Raw genomic sequence first — 27967 nt, 5'->3', positions numbered from 1 at the left:
TTGTTGTCTGTTTATTATATAAAGTTGCCTATGATATATTCTATTGTGTTTTGGTTCCTCAGAAAATCCTTTTTAAAAAGGAACATAAATGTCTTTTAAAGAACTTTTCAAAGAAACTTTCCCAGAATTCCATTTTGGGGATTTTGATCTTTCAGGATTTTAGACTTTAAGGATTTTCATTTTGGGGGATTTCAACATTTGGGATTATGGCTCAACCTCTCCCCAATAATTCATCAGCAAGAAATTTTTAACAGCTCTTGGTCTCATGCTATTTGGGCTATGTAAGTTTTGCAGGAGTATGGACGTTGGATTGAACTAAAAGAATGTAAAGAAAGGTTCTTTTTGCATGGGTCTCATGTTGTGAGCAGCTCTTGAAATGCCTGTTCCCATTTTCTACTTCATCTACATAACACAGTGATATCCTTTCTGTACAGTGGGCTCCTCCATCTGATTAGTCACTGGTTGGTTCATAGTAAATCCCTTCTAGGCAATTTACGGGGTGGAAGAGAGAGAGAGAACAGCAACAGCAGACTTTGGGGGCAGAGCACAAATAAGAAAGATAATGTCTTGATGTTCCTTTTAATTCTTTTATTTTGAAGACTTTTAGCTTTACCCAAGAGTTGTAAAATCAGTATGAAGAGTACTCTTCACCCTGCTTCTTCTAATATTAACATCTTCCATAACCATTCTCCGTTTATTCAAACTTAAGAAATTGAAATATTAATTAACATTAATTCAGTTTCAGATTCTTCCAACTTATCTAGTGTTTTCTGTCCTGGAATCCAGGTTAGCTTATCACATTACATTGTGTCATCATCTGTCCTTAGTCTTCTCCAATCTCTGACAGGTTTTAAAATTTTTCCTCTTCTTTCACAATCCTGATGCTTTTTTGAAGAGTATTGGCCAGGTATTTTGTAGAGTGCTTTATGCTGTGGGTTTGCTGGAGGTGTTCCTCCTAACATGACTGGGGTTACAATTTTGGTAGAAGAACCCCACAGGGTTGAAGCGCCCTTCTCACTGCCTCCTGAGAGGCTGCATGCTAGCAGCATGACTTTTCATTGGTAATGTCAGTCTTGATCACTTCCTTAGAATCTGCCAGGTCTCTCCATTGTCAAGTTACAAATATTCTCTTATTTTATACATTAGAAGGAAGTCACTAAGTCCAATCTACACTCAAGAGGAGAGGAATTAAGCTTGATATCCTGGAGGGAGGAGTATCAAATATGTTGCAGACACATGTTCAAACCACATCAATAACTAATAATCTTTGGCCTGGGAGAGATACTCGGAGGCTATGTGCATACTTTCTCCAGCTGGCTCTGAGTCTCCAGTTCTAATTGTTCCTCCAGTCGATTGCCATCTTCTCCGTACTGGCACCTTTGTTTGTTTTTCAGATTTACTCTTCTCCCTTTTCTACCTTCCTCTTTGCCCCACAGAACTTTCCTGTGCCTTTGGCTTGTGGTTGGGGATGAGAGATCTGAGGACAGGAGGAGGAGACTGGGGTCAGGGAATTTTGTCCTTGCTTCCTCCTTGTCATCTCAGGCTCTTTTGTGTCCTTGAAAGAAGGCAACTAGATATGCATTGCTTCCGGCTTCAGGCTCTGGGATCCTTACCTCTTATCTTTCTGTGACAACTCTGTTGTTGGCCAAGGTCCTTTCCTGTCCTTTTTAGTTTTTCACGTCCTGCCTACACCTTTATTATTTGTCCCTTTGAAATAGCTCTCCTTGAACCATCTTCTATTGGGTGTGCCATCTGTTTCCTGTCAGGATCCTCCTGGTTTCTACATTGATCATAGTTTCTTCCATTATCCTTTTTAATGAATTGTCTTTTTTTTTTTTTTAAATATTTATTTAGTTAGTTAGTTTTCGGCGGACACAATATCTTTGTATGTGGTGCTGAGGATCGAACCCGGGCCGCACGCATGCCAGGCGAGCGCGCTACCGCTTGAGCCACATCTCCAGCCCCTAATGAATTGTCTTTTGAAAAAAAACATTTAGTTTCATTTCTCACAACCAAAAGCATGCTGTCTCAGAGACTAAATGCTATTTTATATAATTGCGATAATAAAATCTAACTTTTAATTTTAAATTTATTATATATTTTTATTCAGTTTGTACCTTTATTTATTATTTGTTTACTTAAAAATGAATAAAGTTGTATTTTTTATGGTGTGTAATATGATGTTTTGATATTTGTGCATGTCTCTGAATGATTAAATCAAGCTAATTAAAATATCTATTACCTCACCTTTACCTTCTTTCTTCTCAGTAAGAATACTCAAAATCTATTCTCTTAGCAAATGCATTCTAACTAGCTTTATACAACACTGCACTTTATAGAAGGCTTTTAACATCCATGCTTCCATCTGAGTCTTGTATTAATCTATAAAGTATCAATCATGGATATATGTGCCCACTTGGCTAATGAGGAAACTGAGGTATAAAGAAGTCTACTGACTGATTTAAAACCACATAATTGGTATCTAGCAGGGCAGAGACTGGACCCCAGGTTATCTGATGACAGTTCTGACTTCTCAGAGCATCACCAAGCACCCTCTTATGTACATATTCTCCACAATTACGTCTGAGTTGTCATTGTCCACAAGCCATAAGCTGAGGCCTGTATTCCCATCGCTTTCAGAAGTGAAGAATTGAAGTCCAAGGCCTAGGGTGGTACAGAAAAAAGGAACATTAGATTTTAACTTTATAATTCTACCAGACATAGATGACTTATACTAAAATATACACTATTATTTTCCAAATGTTTTGTGAGGAAAACTTAGTTCCCCAAAATATCCCTAGCATGGAAAAGCTCCATGACGATCACTGTTCACTTTGTTACATTAGATGCTCCACGGATATCTGCAGCTATTAGCTGATTTCCTTATGTTTAACCCTGTTCTTTCCTAACTTCTTTTCAATAGAATTCCTTTGCTGTGTGTATGTACCTTAGGGGCATGGGAATAAAACACGAGTCTTAAATAGAAGAGAAAATTGTTCATAAAATATCATCCAAGTTGAATTTTCCTTTTCAGTCGCATGGGATTTGTAATATCCTACAGTGTTGTCTACCTTATATCATATAAACAACTCCCTGCCATGCTGGCAAGAGAGAGGGAATGGTGAATTATCTATTTGGCTAAATCTACTGCCCAAAGTCACTGTATAACCCTAGACTTGACTTTGGTTCTGTGCAGACTTGTCTCCAACATAATAACTCCTAAGTTGCAGAGTGATTTAGAGGTAGATTAGGTTTCTTTTTATCCCATGACTTGGTGTTTCAACCTTGACCTAGTAAAATTGCCCTTTTTCAGAGGGAATTGGTAATGAAATCAGTGCCATCACTCAATTGCATATCCTTCAAAAAGTCAAAGAAAAAATAAAGAGTTTCTATGAAAGAAATTCCAGTGCAATATTTTAAGCCACAGCAAGTCAAGGAATGGGATAATTTTTTTTAAAAAAATCACCATAAAAATATGGACTATGGAAAGGGAAATTGCATGGAAATGAAGGGAGACCTTCATTGCTATACAAAATTACATATAAGAGGTTGTGAGGGGAATGGGAAAATAAAAATGAGAAATGAATTACAGTAGATGGGGTAGAGAGAGAAGATGGGAGGGGAGGGGAGGGGGATAGTAGGAGATAGGAAGGGTAGCAGAATACAACAATTACTAATAGGGCATTATGTAAAATTGTGGATGTGTAACCGACGTGATTCTGCAATCTGCATTTGGGGTAAAATTGGGGGTTCATAACCCACTTCAATCTAATGTATGAAATATGATATGTCAAGAGCTTTGTAATGTTGTGAACAACCAATAAAAAAAAATATGGACTATGGAACTTTTATTACTCTAAATTTCAATGACAATACTATATATAACTTAGAAAATTCCATTTTGAGAATTAGAACATGATGCATGAAAAAAGCCTCACAGTTCCTGGGCCTTTCTCTGGGCTATTGTTTTTCTGTATAACATGGTCCGGGGCCCCTCACCACCCAGAGGAACGTGGAAGTGTTGTGCTTGTGATACTTTCATCCTGAAAAACACTTGAAATTTTTCCTAAAATATATCTTGAAAATAAGATTTTTTTTTTTTTTAAATCAATGATTTTCAAATGGGCGTGATTTTTATCCCCAGGGCATCTGGTAATGTCCAGAGACACTTTTGGTTGTCACAACTTGATGAGGGGGTGTTATTGATATTTAAGGCCAGCTATTCTGCTAAACATCCTACAATGTGCAGGATAACTCCATAAATGAGCTGATCCAAAATGTCAACAGTGCTGAGGTTGAGAAGCCCTACTATTCTAAATGGTGTTTTGCTCATATTGGTATCTCTTGAAAGATACACTAGTCTTGAGAATGCATTTGCTAAATAAAACATCTGCATTTTGTTTGATGTTTGAAGATAAGGACTTGAAATTTTATCATCTCAAGTAGTTTTGGAATTGTAATCATGTAAAATGAGTGTAAGTATCATTTCATGGTACCTTGTTAATTTTTCAGAGACAAAAGAAGTCTCCTCAAAAGGATATAAAAAAGCCACTGACTAAATAAAACATAAGTGATGTTCTTGATCCATGGACACTAAACCCTCAGCCTTCATAAACCCCATAAAATTAATGTCTGGTAATGGTTCCAAAGGAAGCACACACAACCAGGTGAACATGTGCTCCCACAGGCGCACACACACACACTCATCCACAACAGTGCAGTTCATGCTGTGCCTAAATTGTTTGCAAAGCATGGGAAGCAATTACAGAACAAATTCTGATTCTCAATCTGCTTCCATAAAAGACGTCTGAACCTGAGAAGCCCCTCTGTTATTTATGGCTGAAGCAAACAGAACGCTTAACTATGCAGATAAACTTCTCATTCTTTTATATGAGGCAGCAAAGTAAACACCTTAACAGTTCATGGTTTCCAGAATGCATTAGTTAATCGGTCCAATATCATTCTAATTCTCCTCGTAGCTCATTGAGTCGGAGCCTGTGAGCAGATAAAATGTATCTTTAGCTACCATGTACTTATTCCAATGACTCTGGTTGATGGATGACTTTCTGATTTTTTGAAACAATGCCAGCTCAGAGCCTTGCGGCGGCTGCACAGTGCCCGAGATCTCTTGTTGTGCTTTGGGGCACAGGCAGGGAGGGGGTGAGGAGGGAGGGAGGAAGGGGGCTCTGCAGTACGAGGTCTGGCTCAGTCATTTTTAAAATCAATACTTGCTCTCCAAGCCTTAGATAATTTAGAGAACATAATTCAGAATTCTCCCTTTCAGCATGTATCCTCCATCAAAGGGGTGTTTTCATCCAGAGTCAGCACAATGCTTGTGTGACCCAGGAATGCACAGATAAGGTTAAAAAGAAAGAAAGAAAAAGTGCATTTATTCTCTATCTCTTTCTCCAAACATCTTTTTGGATCCAGGGTATGTGTGTCTGTGTGGCACATTGTGAATATCTCTACTTAGAACAGAGAACTTAAATTACGGTGGCACATGGTATTATTTCATATTTAAGGCTTTTTGGGGTTGTTTTCCATTATAAACCCTTAGCCTAAGGGATGTCAGCCTCAGATAATTTATTCCCAGCAGGTCAGATATAGGATACAAAAATTTCAGCCCAAGGGCTGTTAAATCCTGCTTTTCACCTCATTTCAGAAAGTGCCATCAATAGTAGTGTTTTGTTGTAAGGATAAATTTTTGTGTCCTTTTGCAGGGAAACAACAGGCTTCATTTGCTTAAAAACCAGCATGACACCTATTATTTAATCCTTCAGAATCTATTCACTAGCTTGCTCTTAAAAAGGAGCCCCAGTGGAAAACATCTTGGTCATTTAAGTACAAAGAGTCTGAGATTTTACAGCAATTTTCCAATACTAATTACATTTCATACTATCTATCATATGCATGGCTTGCAAAACCCTATTGATTTTAATGGATACTACTGCATTGGGAACAGGTTATTTTATGACATGTTGTGTTATAAGACCTCTATGAAATACCTAGATCTTAAAATGTGGGCACAGATATACTCTCAATTATCCACAAGTGGATTATCCACTTGGTCTATTACCCACAACATATTTTAAATTAAAGCTGCTGTCATTAGGTGACTCAGTAGCCCTAGGCCAATCTCTATCATCAGATTTTTGTGCAACTGGAAATGCAAATTAATTTTGATAGCTTTTGCTAACGTAGTTAGTTGGCCTTTCTACTGGAGTTGATCCCCAAAATGTAAAGATAAAAGACTTGAATATTATATCTTGTCTTGAATTATTCTTGTCACAAATTCCTTGTTTTTGCAAGAGAAATCAAGAAAGCGACTATAAATATCGGCTCATTAACGTGTTGTAAATACATAAAGTATCCCAAGAAATAAGCATTGCTTGGAACTCTCTATAAATGATTGGCAAAATAATATGGGCTGAAATGCTACTCGCTTTGTGAAGTCTTCTGGTATTCTGCCTTTCAGAATTGTTCACTTATTTTTCTGGGGCAGGCTTGAGTAGTGAAACAGGAGTGTGGTCTTTGGAATCAGAAAGACTTGGACCTAATTCTGTTTCTACTACTTACTAGCTGAGTGATTTGGAAAAAGTACTTCACCTTGAGACTTCCTTTCCTTATAGGTAGAGATTGCTGCACTATTATCTATGAAAAAACAATACAAGCACAATTCATACCTCAGTGTTTGGCAAATAACATGCACTGAGCATAAGCACATGTCTTTTCCTTTCCCTTCTCATATCTAATTTTCATTAGATTCTTGGTTCTTTGAAAACCATGCTTCATTTGTAATTCTTGCTTGAGACTCCTGGTGTTCAGTTGATTACCTTATATATAGGATTTACAATAGTTTGCTCAAAGAAAGTGTGAATTAATTTTTTTTATATCTGAAATAAACTAGACGTTTTTAATTTTTTACAAATTTTAAAAAATTATTTTGCTATTCATTTCATAGAAAGAATGAAAGCTGGTCAATGTTTTTATATGTAAATACTAGTAACCAGTCATAGGCTTTTCTTAAGTAAACAAATTTATCCTTAAGAATATTAACATATGTATATAATGTGTGTTATATATGCATGAAGATTAAATACCAACTAAGATTAACCCCAAGAAAGACTCCTTACCAAATTCATAAATTGTTTTATTTCCTTTAGAGAGATATCTCTAGGCTAAATTGTTGAAATAAAATTTCTTGCCATGATTAATATAACATATATTTTAAATTTATAATATTTAAACCAAATTTAGTTAGGAATACAGCTCAACAAAGCTTCCAGAGACTTATAATTTTAATGAAAGCAGAAGTCCTTACTATAATAAACAACCCTGGGAAGTCAGAGATTTTTTTCATTGTGTTTCTTAGCTGTAAAATACTCCTTTCTTTCTTCATGTGTCCATTTGAATTAAGATATTAATTTTGTGCCTTCCCTGTCCATGGTACTGACTGGATCTTGTGGTAATAATCAAATATTGCCGTGAAGCCAAGCTAGGATAACTATTCTTGCATCCCTAATGTAGGCTTAGATGACTGGCAGTGTAATAGCAATATCATTCTTATCAATGTATTTGCTTAATTTGTGGACTACATATCAATTGTACTTAAAAACAGTAATTATAAAAGTAATATATGCTTATATAATATCATAAAAGCATATATTCTAAAAAGTTTGCCCTTCATTTAAGCAGGCATACTTTCACTAAAAGCATATGGACCTAGAAAACTTGTGGGCTTAATCTATTTTAAGTCTATAATTATATTGTGCAAACATCTATGGACACATCTTTGGAAAGAAGCATTCATTCTTTCACCTTTTCCCAACATCTGTGTATTTAAATCAACAACAAAATCGCCAGACATTTGGATTTTTTTCTACTGGAATGTCTCTGATTTACTCTGACAGCTTGAGTAATCCAATCAAAGACATCGCTCCTCTTTATTTCAGTAATGAGAGAGACTCACTTATCTGAAACCTGTGTTACAGTCATCTCACAACATAGTACTAATGAAAAAGACAAATAAGTGGGTCTTTCTTGGTTGCCTGCATGCAACAGCTTAAATACATAAGTGCATACCAACAATATGTGAATAACATATCAAAAATAAATATGTTCAAGTGAAGCAGGATGAGTGGGTTATGTGGGGTCAGTGTGGTGAATGGGGGTTAATTTCTGTTCAGTCAGGTGAGGTACAAATGCATCAACTTTGCTGGAAAATGGCTCCAATTGTGGCTGAATGGTCTAGTTTCCTGCGGGATACAAGCAGCCTATTATTTCATGTTTTTAAAAGGCTTGTTCAGTTTTGACCACTTGGATGGGAATCAATACAATAGAAGATGGGGACAAATATTAGAGATAACACCATGCACATCACTGAGACCAGGTTTTTGTGCCCATAATTTCTCCCATAACCCCGGGGACAAACCCCTTTTGGTCTGGAAGTGCCAGGAGCTAGATGGTCTACTTCATTATTACAGACCTCACTTCATTACTGATAAGATGATTTAGGGTGAAAACCATAGCCGGTAGTCCTTTGGCTACCTAACTTAAGCCATGATTGAAGTGAATCAGTCAAGAGGAAACAAAGTTGTTCCATGGTGAATTTGAGCTAACCAGAATAGCTGTCTGGAAAAGACAAGCTACCACATGAATTTTTTGTAAATGATGTAGATTTCCTACAAAATCTGCTAAAATTAGTCAGAAATATGATGGATCCTTATGTTGCATAGTAGGTAAGGTGGAGCTATAAATAGATGAACCAGGTTTTCCATTGTGGTTTGTGAAAATGACTTATAGCTCATCTATATGTAAATTTATTTATAATGAGTTATTTAAGTCCTACAGGCATTTGCAGAACATTATGATACACACAAAATAGGAATGTTACTTCAGACACTTCAGGAAATGTCCCAAATCACAGGTATTGGATTACTGGGATTTCACTTGGTAAGGTATGTGTCTGAATCATTTGAATTTAAAGATAACTATACTGGTCAAGTTTTCTTTGAGCAAAATAAGAGAGATGTGGTAATTTTGCTATTATGTTTAGGTTTTGCAAAACGCCAAATATAATTTAGTAACATACTTCATGGTATGATTTTGTTCTACTTGAATTTGCCAGCCAGTTGCTTCATTTTCTACATTACCCACTACAAAATCAGTGCAATAAAATCATCAAACTTGACAGACTACAATCTGAGTTGATGCTAGGTCCCCTAGCTTGAATAGTTTGGTTTCTATTTTTTATTTTTTGGTTCCATGAAATTGCACACCACCGCAGCCTCACACAAACCTAGCCTCCAGCTCCTCCTATAGCATATCAAAATGAGCTTTGCTGCAATAGGGATCTTTGTCCATTTGCCTGAAGTGACTGCCATCTCTGAGCTGAAGAGCCATAGAAAGATGATCTAGAGAACATGAGTAAATATTTCTGATCCGGTCTTCTTTTGGCAACTGCAAACAGAGAAATCCTGGACAGTTGACCAAAAATTTTACCTGTACATGAATCTAGTATAGGGATTACAACTGCTGGCAGGGCCAGGAAGGGAGGCAGATAGACCATTCCTACAAAGCTGCTAGGACCATCTTTCTAGGAAAATCAGTCATCCTTGAAAATGTATTATCAAATACTTTTAAAAGAAAAAACTTAAAAAGTAGCCTGTGAAGTGTTTACTTATGAGAGTCATAAGGTAGAGAAGCAAGACATGGAAAACACATCTAGTATCTACATAAGAAAGAATCAGTTTTGTGAGGAACTCTATGAGAAATTGGGAAGTAAATAATTACTAAATTAAGAAGAGCTGATTTATTAAATTTTGCTGAATTGTCTAAAACATCTTGTATATAGGGACTAAATAGGACCATCTGCATAAGACTGGCATTAAGAAAAAGACTAAGATTTTTTTTGTGTGTGTGTATTGTAATTTAAAAAGCATTTAATATTCTACTCTTACCAAAATTCATCTGCAATAATTGTGTGAGATGATAATTTAAGATTACTTTAAAGAACTAGAAATTTTCATATTCTTCTCTTGGAGGCTACTTTGCATCTTAGACAACTCCAGTATTTTTTCTTAAATGAATCTACAAACCTTACATTCAAGTAGGAAATGCTTCTAAGCCCGTTTTGTGCTATAGGAAAAATTGAAATGCTTTCTGGTGTCCATCCCGCCCTCCCCCACAAACCAAGTCACTTTGTGGGCCTCATATCTCTTAAACCACCTGCTAATCATAACAATTGCTAATTTGAGCCCTTTTTATAAAAGTCACTTCTGGTGACACTGACAATGCCATCTAGTTTGCGAAGGCCATGTGGCCAGCCCCCCACCCATCCTAGCAGGCTGCTGCTGTGCCTTTAGCTGGGGTCTCCATTGTTCTCCGGGCCTCTGCTGACCATAAGCAATTCCTTCTTCCCTAATCTCAGGGGATCTGCTTCTTTCACAATGGGGGCAGGGCCGTTTGCTTTGTGTGCAAGATAATCTTCCATAGAATTGTTCACATATGCAAACATACACGTAAAAAAACCCTGACCTCTCTGAATGTGTAAGGAGATATATATATATATATATATATATATATATATATATATATATATATATATATATGGGTACACATATTCACACACAGAAACATTTTACTATTAGGACTAACATTGGTTTATTGGTCCTGCATCATACCTAGAGAATTGGCTTTAAAAATTTGGTAGCCTAGATATCTTTAAAAAATGGTTTAGGTTTCTTCTTACCTTGTTTTTACATTATGATTTTGTTCTTCCTAGACATGGTGTGTCTGAGTTCTCCTTCACCTAAGCTTCCGGAAGCCTCAGTCTACTCTGCCATGCATTAGAAAAGCATTTGGGAAAGGAATGTGAGATGGAGATAGATGCATGTCCCTGCCCTGGATAATGATTGGAATTGAGGAATTGATCATCTAAACTCGGCAGGGCTGTGCTCTGCTTGGGGGCCTCCCTTGGCTGAAGAGCAGATAAAATTTACTGGATTTCCATGTCTGAACCTTTGTAGTCACACTCCACTCTACTTTGATGGATTTAAAGCTGGTCATTATGTTATGGGGCAAGTTAGAGCAGGAATAAAAGTGGGTCGTTCCAACCAGCCATTTTAATCAGGAGACGGTGCTATTCTGTTACCATTAAAGCTTGCCATATGCCATAGAAAGGGATAGAAACATACTCTGGACACTTAGGGCAGATTGAACAAAAAAATGTTTGATTTTGTAGGGAGGCAGGAGGAGGTCATCCAAAACTATATTTAAAAAAAAATATATATATATATATATATTTATCTGCCTTAGAAGCAGGACAGTTTTGGTAAGCCCCCTTTAGAATCACGTCTCTCTTTTCCCCTACATGTTGAAGTAAATTAAAAAGAGAAAAACCCTCTGCTCTCATTTTGATAGTTTTGCCGGGAGCTGTGGTGCTCTGGGGCTACCAAGCACGCCGAGAGCGCCCCCTAGGCGTCACCACGTGGCACTGCAGGAGGAAGCTGCTGCGGATCGATCAGGCTTCGCTCTGTAGGAGTCCAAACCCACGCACAGAACCCTGGCAGCCCCAAGACTAGAGGCTTCTCTCTAACCCCCGAGGCGAAGATGAGCTCGCAAGCGTCTCCTCTTATTTCAGCAATTTTAGATCAAGCCATTTCTGGGTGCCTTTCTTTGTGTACTTATGACAAAGCTGTTTTGGAAACCGATGTTGAAATAAAAATCAAATATGCTGCTTCCAGAGGTTCCTTGTTGATGTCCTTACTGAGGCTTAGGGCACCTATTCTGTGGTTTGTCCTGTGTCTCCTGTGCTGTGAGACTTGACTGGCACTGCCCTTGCCTGGGAGGGAGAGCCCCACTCTGGGTATCTTGGTGATGACAAGGTTGCCTCCACCTTGCAGAAAGGATGCCTCTTTAAGCTTGTGGGCAAGCACCCAGTGAAGTCACCTTTACCTATGTACATGGTCACCATACTTAGTCACCAAAGGCTTCAGTTTTCATTCTGGCTCTGTTGCTTAAGAGCTTTATGATTTTGAGTTAGTCACTCCACCTCTCAGAGCTTCAGGCTAGATTTTATATAAATGGAAACAATTTGATCAGATATTCTCAATGGTTATTCTCAGTTATAAAGCATATCTTTAACCATAATACTGAAAATTTTCGTTTTAAAATTTGGTAACCACATTAATAAAATACTTCATTGGTCCCAATTGGTCAAAAAGAATAGAGGGAATTTGTTGGAGGTGGGTGTATCTATTGGCTTTAACCAGCAAAAAGCCTATTTGACTCAGTCTATGGCGTCTTCATAACTAACCTGAATTCCCATTTGATGTTGCTCTTCAAAGGTGAGCCAAGTTGTCCAAATTGAGTGATGTTTCCACATTCTGATGCTCACTTTCTGGCCACACTGATCAACAGTCACATTGATACAAATGGTGGTGCTCTCATACCCTCTTTCCTTCCTGCCAGTTGGTTGCCTGATCACTGATGGATAAATGACCTTCCAGTCACAGGGTCACTGTGGGCAGTTTCTCTGGGATGGAAGCCCTGGAGTCACTTTTTCTTAAGACCAGCTCATCTGCAGCAACTTGTCTATCTAGCTGACTGGAAAAGACTTATTTGTTTTTACATTTGTGAAAGCTGCTCTAAGCAATTGAAGGAGAGGAGTCTATGTGCCTGCCTGAGTGGGGATAACAGGGAACTTCCCAGAGGTAAGGTTTGTGATGGGGTCAAGGCTGCAGGTCACAGATGTTGGGATTTAGGTGTTCAGGTAAGAGCAGAGCCCAATGCCTCAACAATAGGACCAATTTGGATTTTTGGAAAATTCAGGTAGCCATTCACTTAGTTAAGGGTTGTAATTTGCCTATCCATAATAATGACAGTACTGCTGAGCACTTTCCCTTTCTTAGTTAAAACACCATTGTTCTCTTTATACTCGGTGCCTTTGCCCAAGCTTTCTCTTTCCCTAAAAGTCCTCTTTGAACTTGTTCAGTGGGCAAGGTCTCAGACCAAAATCTTCGGTACCACCTAGGTGTTCTGAGCACTCCGAGTCTCCTCTGACATTACAATGATATTTTGTTCTGTAGTAAGCATTGATAGTCAGGTGATATACACAAGTATGGCTCTACAGTTGCTTCAGTATTGAAATGTTTGTATTATGCAGTCCTAGCCCCTAGGATGTTCCCCATTGCCCTCTCTCACCCTTTCCCAAGCCTCCCTAAGTTCTAGTTAGGACTTGCCTCTAGGGGAGGGGACTCAAAGCCAGAGTCAGCCTCTGCTGATTGGCTGGAGCCTGAATTTTATAAGCTTTTGATTATTGTTAACATTACCTCAATTAGAATTATTATTTGTTTATCCCATTAGACTACTATTCCTAGCACCAAAACCACGAAAAATCTGAAACTTTGGTGGCTAATGGAATGGATTTTTAACTGCCCTTTTATATATCAGGTTCCAGCTAGGTGATCTGCATATATTACAGGAAGTTGATAGTAATATTACTTTCTATTTCATATCATTGTTGGAGAAGTTTCAAGGAAGGATGTCAACCAACTGAGTCTTATATTGCAGAGGTCAAGATTTTGACAATGAAGTTGGATAGTCCTAGAAGAGACTGGGCTCCAGGAGATGAAGTAAGACGTGATATAACCAGGGGCAGGCACTTGTGTTTGTATGGTTTTGGTGAGCAGCAAGTCGTCTCTCTCTCCTCCCATGCAGCATCCCTAGTGGACAGGCTTTCCAAGGAGTTTACCTCCATCTTGGCAGGTGGGCCAACTGTGCATGATTTTAAACCTCTAAGTGCTATGACTTTTGTAATGAGAAGTCTGGGAGTCCTCACATGGCACCAAGGAAGGAAAGCCTACTATCTTTAGCTCCCTTTCATGGTCTTCGGCAGCGACGCCTCTGTGTTGATGTACATGGGCCAAGGTTAAAAGCCCTGCCCTTGTTTTTTGATACCACAAATGCTCCAAATTCTTCCTAATCCCATAGAGAAATTGGAGAGAGAGCATTAATAATACCAGAAGTTGAATTTCTTTCCCACCATGGTACACAGTAGGAACTTATAGCCAGATTTAAGATTTGACTTAGAAAAGCAGAGCAATATGACATTGATTTTATGAGTATGGTAAATTCACACTATTAACATATATTGTTTCAACAAATAAGTAATTAGGCATGAAATGTATAGCTCATTTGCAATCATTGTATATTATGAACATAAGTTAACTCTTTTATGGGAAGATTTTTGGTTAACTACGTTTTTGGGAATAGATCTTCAATTTTTGTGGTTCATACTTAGAAGAGTATCATGTGCTTCTATATTCTGTATTTTCTTCAAATATTAAATAAATTTATTGTAAATCTCTTAATTAGATGCAGTTGTTTCATATGTCACAAGAATCTAGTATTTTATCAGAAAATTCGATTTAGAAACAGTAATTTCTTGTCATGTGTTGAGGAAAAATTATTTAAACTTAGAAGCAAAATAATTTTTTGGAACCATATGTCAGTTAAATAGACAATCTTCTTGGTTATTTGTTTATGCCTTTAGTTTGGTTCAGTTTGACTCAAAATATGAGGATGATACAATCATTTTGGAAAGTATATATGGCTCAACATATCTTGTTCTTAGACTAACTTTTGGAATTGACAATCTATAGGAAGTAAAGTGGTAAATTTGGGATGCCTATAAAGTTGCTGAAAGCTTTTTTTACTTCAAGTAATAATACCTCATGTAAGAGCCCCTTAAAGTTCCTAAAAACCTCCACAATAATCCAGAGAAGTAATCATTAAAGGTAACAGTGTACCCATTTCTCAGGCAAGAAAACATAAATTCAGTAGGTTAATTGATTTTGGATAACACAGGGTTAAACAGAGTAGAAAGGCTGAGATCAAGTGTAGCTTCATTATTCTTCCTTTGGTGCACTGTCATTATAACGGGTGGCTTGTATGGAAGCTAGCAATCATATTGGATTGGCAAAAAAGGGTGACAAATTGGGGCCATCTAAGATCCATGCAAGCCATTGAGAACTTTTCCAGGCATAGGCTCAGGAAGGTAGCAACCTGGGGGATGCTAGAACTCATTTGCAACATGATTTGAGAAGTGTTCAACACACCTGGACCAACCCAGTATGCATGTGATAAAGTAAACTACATTCCTTTCCAGATTTTGTTGCTTTCAGTAAATGTTTCAGTAAATCTCTGTTGCTCATGTGTTTCTTCATCTTCCTTCAGCTTCAGTTATTTCCTCAGACTCTCCACAGAGAGGATTCTAGGCCAGGAAGGAACAACTTATGTGCAGTATAGAAAAGATGAAGAAACATGATTTAATTAGAGTGCACAACTGGGGCTGGGGTACTGCTAGAAGTCACATGGTGGTGACCACCTATTCTTCTCATGTGCTCATACATGTGCTCTTTGTGTCGAGGACTCAAGTGCAGCTTCAGAAGTCACCACTCAGATACCAGCCCTCAGAGCTCTGAAGGAAGAACTGAAACAACACAATATGGTCATGCTATTCTTGATAGGTCATCTGGCATTGGTCAACAAAGAAACATAAGCTTAGCTATGCAATGGTAGAACAAAGATCTTGGAGGCTCTGTGGTGTGAGGAACAAAGGCCCAGGGTTTTTAGACACATAGCCCTGGATTCAAAATCCTGTTGTGGCATATGGTAGCTCTGTGATATTAGGCAAGTTCCTAGGTCTTTGTTGTCTCACTTTCCTTATCCGTAAATAAGGATAATAATGACTACTTCACAAAGTTGGTGGGTGGGGGTTAAATGAGGAAATGTATGTATATGGCATTGTGCTTGGCATGTAAGAGCTCATCAAAAGACAGGATTATCATCACTGCATAAGAGTTTTGTTAGCTGTGGGATTGGCATTGAGAGTAGAATTGGTTCAAGATGCTCCTAGATTATAATTAAGGTGGTTACAAGGAGGGGGAGAAAGAAGAAAGAAAGCATAGATGGCAGACAGAAGAAAGAAGGAAGAAAATAGCTACAAACTATTCTCCATCCTATATTCACCCTTTTAAATACACACACACACACACACACACACACACACACACACACACATACACACACATATATATAATGGTGAATTGAATCCATCCTTATACCAGCTGAGATGCTTTAAGTTTTGATAATTTCTGTAAGTAAAGATGATGATGGGAAAGAGTCTATGGTTCTACCTAACTTGGGCATGAGTTAGAATTTGCTGGAATTCTGCCTTCATCTTCACTTGAATCCAGATGTACAAAGGCATCCCCCAAAGACTGTATATATGATCTTCTCATATTTACAAAGCGCCTTTAGAATTGACAAAGCACCATGAGAAATAAACAGAGGAAGCATCACTGTTTGCATTTTATGCATGGGGAAACTGATTCTCAAAGAGCCAAAAACATGGGAAGGCTGATGCGTTGCCTAGCACACAGCCGATACTGTCTTTCTTTGTCTTCACTCTTCAAAGAGCTAGTTCATTCTTGGGTCCCCTGGCTCTAATGTTTTAACTTTGTGTTAGGACAGTGCTATTTTTAATAATATATCGTTATTCATATGGAAGTCCTTCTGGCATTTGGGGGTTCAAACCCTCTTCAGGCCCTTTGCTTACCAGGCCAAAGTTGCCTGTGGAATGTGGAGTCCCTGGCGCTGGCTAAACACTGTTGCCTTTGTTGTGACAGGATGTATACCTCTGCTTTTTCTGACTTTGGACTGGCCTAAGACCTGCATGAGATTTCTCACCCAATTGCCAAATATTTCAGAGCCTGACACAAACTCTTGGGAAATGCCTTTAATCTGAATGCCATAGTGTGGGCAGCCATAGAGTCTGATATGAGCTGGAGGTTATCCCAAGGGAGTGGATGAGCTAGATTGCTCTGACTTGGCTGTGTAGACAATGTCATCCAGTTTTCCCCTGTAGATAGGCTCCAATTTATTCTAATTACTCTCCCCCACCTCCTCCACCTCCCACTAATACATTAGACACTGGATTTATATTTTTTCTTCTCACCTTGAAATTTTCATCTACAGAGGAGACAAAAAAAAAATCACAAAACAATATAAGCCTTAGAAATCTATGTTTAGTTTGTAGTGATGAATCCTAAGTACTTTCCTGCACTTGGAGGTCTGTTGCTAAAAAAAAAGGGTTACCTAAAAATAGACTTGTTCTTGGAAACTGACTTAAAAGTTGTGTCAGGCTTCCTTTTTGCACAGGTCAGATTTCCACAGTCAGACAATTTTCCAGACAAGGCAGCACTCACCCTTCTCCTCACCGGGTATTTTCTGTGGCCTGGCCAGTTAGATAACTGCTTTTATTCTCCAATCCCCTCTGGCCTCTGGATTGTTTCAGGGAGAAGCTCTCATTTGGATAGCAAGCGTCTGAGGTTGCACTGGTGAGGAAAGGGCACGCTCTGCATTAGTCCTTTATGGAATCTCAGTGCATGCTGGGGGCAGGCTCTGCCTTAGTTATACAAGCCATTGCTATTGAAAGGGAGATGGAGCCTTCGTTTACTTTCCTTCTTGCAACATAATGCTCATGCATTTATTCACTTGTCTGCACATTGACTCTTCAAATATATACATATGTATATATGTATATATAAAGCTAAATTCTTTAGGCTGAATTCCTGCATTCAAAGAGCTTGAAATAATGCTTAGTACATTATGAGACTCACTACTCCCTTCACTGTAGGGAGAAACTGTATCAAGAAACATATTTCCCTAATTTTAGGCTTTTATCCGTTCTCTCCCAACTCTCTCCTTACCTCACACATGGCCAGATCTCTCACAGCCTCCAAAACTAAGCTCTCCATTGCCCTTCTTCCGGGCAGCTTTTCATGATCACCCTCACTCAGCACCTTCCTCGGAATGCCCGTAATGTTCTTTCTTCACATGGATTTTATTTCTACATTTTTCATATGGTTATTTACATATATGGCAATAATTCTAATCTAAAATTGAAATTTTAGGCAATAGTTGCTTAATAAATATTTGTTGAATGTTGAATGAATGTTTCTTTTCTACTTCTTTAAAAGCAGCTTTCAGCTGAAGAGAGGTTGAATTGCTGCCAGAGAAAGACACATTAAATTATTCCAAGGTTAGTGAAACAAAAATGTTAGGATGACAGCGTCATGCCCTTTTGGGGCTATGTTGCCAGTCCTGTGAACAAAAATAATGGTATTATGTTGCATCCTGGTGACTGAAAAGGGGAAGGAGGTAAAGAAGATTTTAGATTTTAATATGTAAATGCATTTTTCATGTCCCCTGGAGGAAAAAAAAAAACACCCAAAACTGGGTATATAAATACAATAAAATTAGGCAAACAGTATTTTGATAAAAGTTAAGCAAAATATCCCCTTTTGTTTCACTTCCTTTGTTATGTCAGCCAAAATGTTTACTTCTGTGGTTCATGAGATATATTAGAGGGGCAATGCTGATGACTGAGATCTTACAGTACCTTGACTCATCGTTTTAGACTTTAGTTACAATAGTGCTACATCATAGGCATGGGTATAAAAAGTATAGGGTTTTCAGTTGCATTTATTTTAACCCCAAGCTAAATCTGTTCTGATTTTCTTTTTTTTTTTTTTTTGATGAAAGTCTCTGATATCATCTTTTTCATTTTGTGAGTGAATTTTCTACAAGAGTACTTGGTATTAGAATATAGAAAGAATAGGCTTTGAGTCTCAGCTCCTCCCTTTTTATAAAGCTTTGGACATCTTTAATGTCAGTTTTCTCATCTGTAAATGGGAACAATAATGTTCACATTTGTCTTTATAGGTTATTGTATGGATTAGATAAGATGCTATAGAAATCATATAGCACATCCTGGCATAGAAGGCTCAATAAATATTAGTTCAGATGATGGTAGTGATAATGAGAAGAATATAGTCTGTATTAGTTTCCTATAGCTGCTGTAACAAATTGCCATGGACTGTATGACTTAACAAATTTATTCTTTCACAGTTCAGGAGGCCAGAAGTCTGACAACAAAATATCAGCAGGGTTCATTCCTTTTGGAGGCTCTGAGAAAGAAGCCATTCCACACTTCTCCTCTAGCTTCTGGTAGTTGCTAACAATCCTTGGCATTCTTTCCCTGATAGATTCATCTTCCCAATCTCTGTCTCCATCCCTGCATGGCAGTTTCTTTTCAGTATCTCTCTCTGCGCCTTATCCTCTTCTTAAAAGGTCACCAGTCATTGGATTTAGGTTCTACCCTAATCCAGTATGACCTCATTTTATCTTAATTACATCCTCAAAAAACTCGTTTCCAAATAAGGTCACATTCTGACATTTTGAGTAGAGACGAATTTTGAAGGACCTTGCTCCTCCCACTGCATAATTATAAAAACAAAATGAGGAAACATTTATAAAACAAAATCCTAAGTATATTTAACAGATGAAAGATTATAATTAGATAGGTCATAGGCAATATAGGTTTTATTGACAAGGTCTAGCTCTTCATCTTTTTTTCTCTTTGGGTAGGTCTGTATAAAAAAAAGTAGATAATTTTTGAGAAAAATGGTGTTTTTCTGTTTCATTCAGCTTATAATTTGGCCTTGTTATTCAGCTTACTAGGCCAGATCTTTATTCAGTATCACCCAAGAAATCATTAGATAGTTTTGTCTAATCAAAGCCTCTTGTTAATGGACAGTATTCATGCATCACACGCTTTCATGAATTCATGACCAATTCAGGAAGAATTTTAAGTGCTGTGAAATTCACAATACATGGGCACATTGATGAATGCAATATGGTTCTGCTTTAGTGATTCAGAAATGTGTCAGGGCTATGCATTTCAGATTAGAAGGAAATAGCTGTTCTCTTTACTTTAAAGTTAGTAAGTGATTTGGGGCAGTAACTGGGTTCACCCATTTACTTTATACTTCTGCATTTCTCTACATAATCATGGTTCCCGGCAGGGGTTCAGTACATTATATCAGAGACCAGGGGAGGAGTCTCAAATGGCTTGAATTCAGAGCACTCTAGGCATTGTCCTTTCCATGTCATCTCCAAAGAAGATATACTCTTTCCAGGGGGAGAAGAAAATCACTTTCTATAGAGATATAAAATTTAACAATTTAATGTGTACACGGTGATTGAGATGCTTAGATGAAATGCAAAACAATGCTTACTGGAATTTCAAATCATTCCTCTCTTCCTTTTTTCCCCCCCAACTACTTTATATTTATTGGTCAAGTCCTATTGGGACCATTAGAGTGATTGTATCATGTTTCCATTTTAAATTTCTATTTTCAAGTATTTTTGACATATGGTGTATGTTTCAAAGCCAGAGGGGATTTTATCTTAAACAAAATGTGAGGGGAAAAAATACAGTTGTATATATTTTACTTAAGGGAACAAAATAAAATAAAGCAAAAGAAGTTCCTGCTCTCAGATAGTATTTTTTTTTTTACCTCTATAACTTAAAAATAAGATTTTTTTTAAAAGCAGGATTTTGTTGATTTTCACATTATCATTCATTTGTATTAGAATTGGGGACTCAAAAGCAGAGAAGGGATTGGTTATTCAGAGAGGGAACAAGAGTCAATAGCAATGACTAGTTGGGAATAATTAATGTTGCCACAGAGACAATGTGTTGAAAAGGTCTCAGTGCTGGTTCCTAGTGCTACCACCATTTAGTTACATAGGCTTTTGGTCCATAGATTTCCTTATGGCTATTTCATTTTTTTGTTACCTCAGCTTGTTATTATTAAGAAAAGCTAAGGAGCCCCAGAAGAAATCCAGTAACCTGGAAATTTTCAGTTTGAATTTAGCACACTCCAAAGGAAAGGCAAACTATTTTCTCAAAATATTCTTCACAAATTTAGGTTCAATTTTTTCCCTTCAGAACTACATAAAAATATGAAATAAATTTATAAAATATAAATATAGGATGTCATCTAAAAATGGCTAGATTCTCCACATCTTACCACAGCCTTAAAATTTGGACACAAGGTGTGTGTGTGTGGGGGGGGCAGGGGTGGTATCTTACAAACTTAGACTGATGATAATTTGCCTATGTTGCTAACCCCTTTGCCCTAAGTAATCCCACAGAGATGAACTTACACACCCTTCAAATATAGGGAAAAACATGTTCATTAAATTTTAATCATCGACATGCTGTATCTCATTATAATGTATTTTGTCTTGACTCATGACTGCTGTATAATAATAAATGCAATTACTTTGGTTTCCTTTTTTGTTTATATAAACAGATTTCCAGTGAAAGTGGAGTTGCAAACTCCCATGAATGAAGGCAGTGAGTAAACCTTAATTTCCTCATCATGACCTCATCAGAATATGTGTGTGTGTGTGTGTGTAAAATTTGTTATTCTATGGAGGAAGAGAGCAACTCTTTTATAATTAGACCCCCCTTGGGCCTCAAGGGTGTCCCAATAAAGAAAATCTCATACCCTGATGTGCTTCCCACCTCTTCATTTCTTTGTTCTATCACCCTGTTGTTAATAACACCCTGCAGCAAAGAAATGTTTGTGAAGCTAAGAGCTGTCCAGATAAGAGAAAAGGTCATGATCCCCCTCCTGTGTGTTCATCAGCCAACAAACACCAATCTGAAAGTAAGAGGATGCCTGTCAATATGGAGTGGGCAGGCGGCAGCTTACCATCCAATTGAAGGCAGCAAATGCTCACACAGTTGTACTGGGCTCTAACCCTAACCAAAAATCAATAATCAACAACGTATTACAATACGAAGGGACTGAATCATAGAAGGCAGGGGTGGAGGGAGAGAACACATGAGCAAAGCTTTGTAAATGTTAAGAATGAGGAATGTGGGATATTTCCCACCATCTTCAGATTTCCAAGATGAGTGTGTTATAGACCACTAAGTGAATAAAATAGAGTTGGAGAGCCCAAGGCACACACCATTATTTTGTTTATGTACAGCATGGCAGATTTCTTAAATAACCCATGCATAACTAATAAAATGGGGAAAGTAAGATGCTTACTTGATTTCAGGCCTAAATTTTAAGACCAACGAATATTATTAAGTCGTGTGTATTTTGTAATTATTGACTTAGATCATTGTGCAAACAGTGATGGTCACAGGATAAATGGCATCCTTAGGATGAGGTGGTAAAAAGATCCTTTTAGATAAGGTTTTAAAGGATTGAGTGAAGAGTCATAATTTTTTCCATATTAGTTCAAACAAAGCCCTTTTCTTCTTTCCCTGGAGTGTGGCTCTGAGGAATCACTCACATGGTGGGAAAATGCTCTTTCAGAAAGCTATCAGACCCTGTGAGGTTAAGAGTTTCCTCATCTGCAGGCCAGAGAACTAATTTCCACCAAGCATGAGGAGCTAACCAAAGAGGAAAATGGATTTATAAACTATAAAATTTCAAAGGGAAATTATATAAAACTTCTTTATTTGTATATATGAGTTGCTTCCTATAACTATGTCTGTCACTCTGTTCTTTAATAACCTTTAAATAACATTTCTTTGGGGGGGAAGAGATAACTGTAGTAACAAAACTATAAGACACTTTGGAGTAAATGTGTTTGATAATAACAGGAATTTTATTTTGCACTCTCCTCTAAAAGAGTAAGTAAATATTTTTTTCCATTTCTAGTAGTTTCTTGATTTCGTTCTATTTTATGAGAGAGAGAGAGAGAGAGAGAGAGAGAGAGAGAGAGAGAGAGAAAGAGAGAGAGAGAAAGAAAGAAAGAAAGAAGACCATCCATACCAAAACATCTAACAGAGAAGCTAGTGAAGGAATGAGGCTTGGGGACCTTCCTGGGTTTCTGCATCATCTTCTTTGAAGTATATATGCTGCCTTGGAGGTCTGGAGCTCAGCAAGAGTGCTGAATCCACTCTTTCCTGCTCTCTCTCTCTCTCTCTTTCCCTCTCTGCCTCCTTTACTTTCTCTCAAACACAAGAGCCCTACTGCAGAGACAGAAGAAAGGGCAAAAAAATGTTGAAACTCTCATATTATGAACTAGCATGTCTATTAGTGATTTTGCTATGATTTTCAGGGAGAAATAAAAATATTAATTAAGAAAGCTGGGTGAGATTAAATGATCAAGTTTTAAGGTTAACAAATTGAAAATGAATGACATAAGAGAATAACTATAGTTTTACCTTTATTGCATGCTACAAAGTATTTTTTTTTAAATCCTGCATGGCATAGTTTCTTAGCCTATGGTTCAGGATGCAGGGTCTTTCTCACATCTGGGGACAAACTACATAGTGAAGCAGGTAAAGGAATGTGCAGCACTCTGAGGAACCCTGGCAGCTCCCATGAAGTTGAGTGAAAGGTGCCAGGAATGGAGTTTTCTCTTTCGATTAACAGCTGCTTAAGCAGCTATCTGGAGAAAGCTTTTACAGAAAACTGCAGGTCAACCTATACCAGGTCAACTCCATGCCTTGAAGAGTAAGTATACAGCATTCCCATTCAGCACATAATACAATGCTCTTCACACAGAAATAAATCAATAAATGCTGTTGACTGGTGACTGACTTTACTTAATGCCTACCCTTTGCGAGCCTCACACGGCTTGCACAGTGTTCATTCACTGAGTTTTTGAGCAACCCTGTAAAGTGCAAAATCTCTCTCCATTCCCCATCATTACACAAATGAGGCTAAGGGTTAGGAGACTATGGTCCAACTTGGTCTCTCTTCCTCACGAACATGGGCCAAGTCATATCCCTTTTATGGAGCACAATTCCTTTTCTGTGAAACAATGCATTTAACCAAGAAAGTCAAGGTTTCTGCCAGTTCCAAAACATATCTCTGAGAGCTGATGGCAATCTTGCTGCAAGAGAAGGAGCAACATCCCTCTACATTGCTAATATGGCATCATGACCATTACTGTCACCAGAAAGTTCCACATTGCTGAGCGCTTTCATACATGATTGCTTTTGATCCTTACACTGAACATATGAGGGAGTAGCTATTTACCTCCATGTTATAAATGAGGAAACATGTGGAGACAACTAAATAACTTGCTGAGGTCACACTGCTGTGAGTGGGGTGTGGGGATATTAATTATTTCCTGTTTAACTAGATTGCAAACTCTTAGGGTTATTTTCTCTCCTTTTTTTTCCTCCTGTGGTCTCTCATTCCTCCAACTAATCAACATATACACACATGCACACACACGTACACACCCACACAGATGCACATACACAGCACAGCCTGGTTCATGTAAGATCCTTGAATCCTTTCCCATACTGTACCCACAAAACTTTAAAAATAAAATCAAACCTAAGCTATTAATTTACAGGAACAGTGAATTCAACCAGACTCAATATTAATTTGTCCTGAGATAGAACCCATCACAAATTTTTTTCTTTTTTTTCCACCCAAAGTGTTCCAATTTATATAAATGATAAGGTCTCAAATTACATAAGTGTCTGGAATTATATAAATGACAAGGTTGATTTTCATGTGTGACAAGTGGAATCAGTATCATTACTTTATAGTCACACCTCACGTTTTCCTAAATTACTGAGCCAGGAGAAGATGAGAACATCAAATTATTCTCTGAAGGGAACCTCATCTGAGTCGATATTTTATTTTGTTGGAGTCTCTGATAAGTATTGATTCATGGATTAATAGACTGATTTGAATCTGAGCTTATGCCAGACTCATTAAAACATACTTCTTCCTTAAACTTTTGGGGGATCAGAAGAGTTTCTTTTTGAATTAATATTAATAAATGATGCTCAGAATAGAAAACTTAGAAACAGGGCTTTTTTTTAAAAAAAATTTGGTGCCAATGTAAACTTATGATACTTATCTCAATGCCACTGCTCTATTAATGTATATAAGTAAATGGGTCCCAAAATATTCCATTTTATTTCTAACCTGAAGCCTGTTTCAGTGCCTTTGTATTCATATTTCCACCAGGACTAGGTTTCCTAGTGTTGCCTCTTCATTGTAGGATCAGCAGTCTGGGTGGAATTGACCTTCCCTGACCTTCTCCCTAAGATAAACCTTAGAAAATGAAAATCGGAAGAGTTCTGGGAAGGCCACTCAACTTTCAGTAATCACGCAGAGCTAAAGCCTCTTCTTGCTCACTGCTTGAGGAAATTAGACCCCCAATACACTGTGGACCACATTTTCAAAAGCACTGGTTTCTTTGTAAAAACATTTTTTTACTTGTAGATGAACACAATATCTTTATTTTTATTTATTTATTTTTATGAGGTGCTGAGGATCAAACCCAGGGCCTCACATGAGCATGTGAGACAAGCGCTCTACCACTGAGCTACAACCCCAGTTCATAAGCACTGTTTTTTTAGGGAGCAGACAGACAAACAAAAAATTTGGACCATCAACATCTTGGAGCTCAACCTGCTGAGTACCCAAGAGTTCCAGCCTAGAGCAAAGAAGAGGTTGGAGGGAATAGCAGCAGAGGATCCCAAGACTGACTCTCTCTGAGAGGTATAAAATACAGTCTCTCCAACGGGGCATGTCTCCTACTGTCCCTTAGATTGGGAACGGGAGGTGGCAGTGCCTGAGGGAAACACAGGGAATAGACCTATGAGTGCTGATTAATTGTCAGAGTCTCACTTTTGTTTTCTATACCCTTCTAAGTCTAACACATTTTCTTATCCTGTAGGGGAGGCTTACCTGGCACGGATGAATACTGAAAAATGGTCTCATCAGCAAGTCAGCGAGTTATTACCTTGTTAATTAGGGTCACCGCTCACTAATAATTTAGCCAAGAGCATGGTATTTTTTAACAAGGCATTTAATGCATTTATTTCCTTTGGCAAGAGCTATAATAAATACAGTGAAGTTTATTAATTTATGAAGCTTTTATCTAATACAAATGCATTTGCCATGGTCCTAAATTTCCTTCAAGCCTTCATATCTATATTCTATTGCTGTCATGTTTTCCTAGCTCTGACTTGCTTGCTTTCCCTGCCCCAAGTAGCTTCATCTGTAGCAATACCTATCTCACAGGATGCCTTCAAAATGAAAATAGATAATACATAGGAAATTGACCTACATATATATAAGAATTTGGTAATGGAGAAAAATAAATTATTCAGTACATACTGTTCAAACACTAGAACAGCTATCTGAAAAAAAGTTAAATTGTACTTTTACTTAAACTTATAAATTTCAGATGATTTAAATACTTACACATTCACATACATATGAATACCACAAATGTACTATTAGAAAAAAGGAGTACAAGCTGGGGCTTTGTAAGCATAATCCAGACATACTAACAAAAAGGGAAGTTTGAAAACAACAATGACAATAAGTTAGAATAAAAGTATCTGGGCAACAAAACATCATAAAAAGGTTTAAAGAAAAACTAAGGAAGATCTCTTTAATTTTATCATAAAATCTCCTATTTTCTTATTATATTTCTGATTCCAACTAATCAGAAAGATAAAGACCAATGACCCAAAATAAAAATGGGCAAATAATAAGAACAAGTAGTATTCATTTTTGAGGCATATTAATGTTTCCATTGAAGTGTCACTTGTGTGTATCATGATATTTTTATGTGCAGCATATATTGATGGCAACCTGTATAACTAAATGAGTTATGATATATCAGGCAATATGCTTTTATCTTTATACTAGCTCTGCTAAAATATTACAGATATGTTATTTTATTAGGCCACAGAAACAAACACAAGAATAGAGTGCACCATTAACCTCTTCTTCTTTCAGATTTTCTGTTAGTTTGATATTTGTTGAAAACTAGAACTTATTTATGCTCTTATGCTTAAAAGCAAGTGTTAGCTATTGTTTAGAAATAATATACAAACAAGGTCAGCTCAATCATTAGGGGCTTATCCAAGAGAAATGCAAGGACTTTGACTCAGTGCAGAAATTGTCTTATTCTCCTCATTTGCCTTCCCTCCAAACTGTGGTAAGAAAAATGTCAATTGCCAAAGGAGAATTCTAAACGATCTGACTTGCAGCATTATTACTTACTGGAGGGCCACAGAATAGCAGGAGCTTTATTTTAGTGTTTTCTAAACCTCTTATGTCCATCATTCATCTCTTCTCCTTGGCCATTCCTCATCCCAAAGCTCAAAGCTGGAGTTTTGGAGACAAACAGAGGTGGAACTAAATCTTGGCTCTGCAATAAAAAGATTTCATTCTCACTTTTAGCATCTCTAAAATGGGGAAAAGTATGCCTGTCTTGATTAGGATTCTTGATTAGGATTCAATTAGGTATTTACAGGGCTTAGAGCAGTGTAGATACTTACCTTCTCACCTCTGCCTTCTGGCCTCCTCTTGCACTTTCCCCACATATGTATTCTCTCCTCAAATGTTATCATTAACCATCATAAAGGAGATAAAAATAGAATCAAGGCTAACACCCCACAATCCCATAACCATCTTATTATTTTCATTTTCTGTTTCAATTCTGTTTAGCCCTGAAGGATCGCTATAGTCTTTAGTGAAAAGAGCCTCCTTGAATGAACTTTCATATTAAAGCAATTCAATATTCTTTCAGAGTGTCTGAAAAAAATATTCCCTGTTTTCACTTTTAAATCTTGAGATGGAGGGTTTGGGGTGAAGTCTGTTAAGGTAAAGTAGAGAGGGAAGAAGAACAGTGAAGATGAAATGGGGTGATAGGGGAAAAGAGAGTTGTAAGGATAAAGGATGGAGATTATGGCTTGCCTTGCAGAGTAGAACCCAGGAAAACCACTCTCCAAGATTTCCTCCCCCACCCTTTTTTAACTAAGATAAATTTTCTTTTCAGATTGTGATTATAGATTAATTTATGACTTTCCTTAATTGTCTGAGCAATGCAGGGTTAATGTCCTGGTAAGGACAAGTTCTCTTTTACTTTATGAGAGCAATCACTTAACGAAAATTAGGCTATTACTTTTTATCTCCCTCTCCTTGGCAATGCCTGATACCACGGGGCACTTCTGCAAATTTCCCTCCCCTTGTCCTGCGCTAGGGAATAGATCTTTATTTGGCTTTGACATTTTGAAGATTTCCTGATACTTGAT

Source organism: Spermophilus citellus (genome assembly GCF_964194105.1).
Source record: "Spermophilus citellus genome assembly, chromosome: 4".
NCBI classification, from domain to species: domain Eukaryota; kingdom Metazoa; phylum Chordata; class Mammalia; order Rodentia; family Sciuridae; genus Spermophilus; species Spermophilus citellus.
This window is presented reverse-complemented; position numbering follows the sequence as displayed.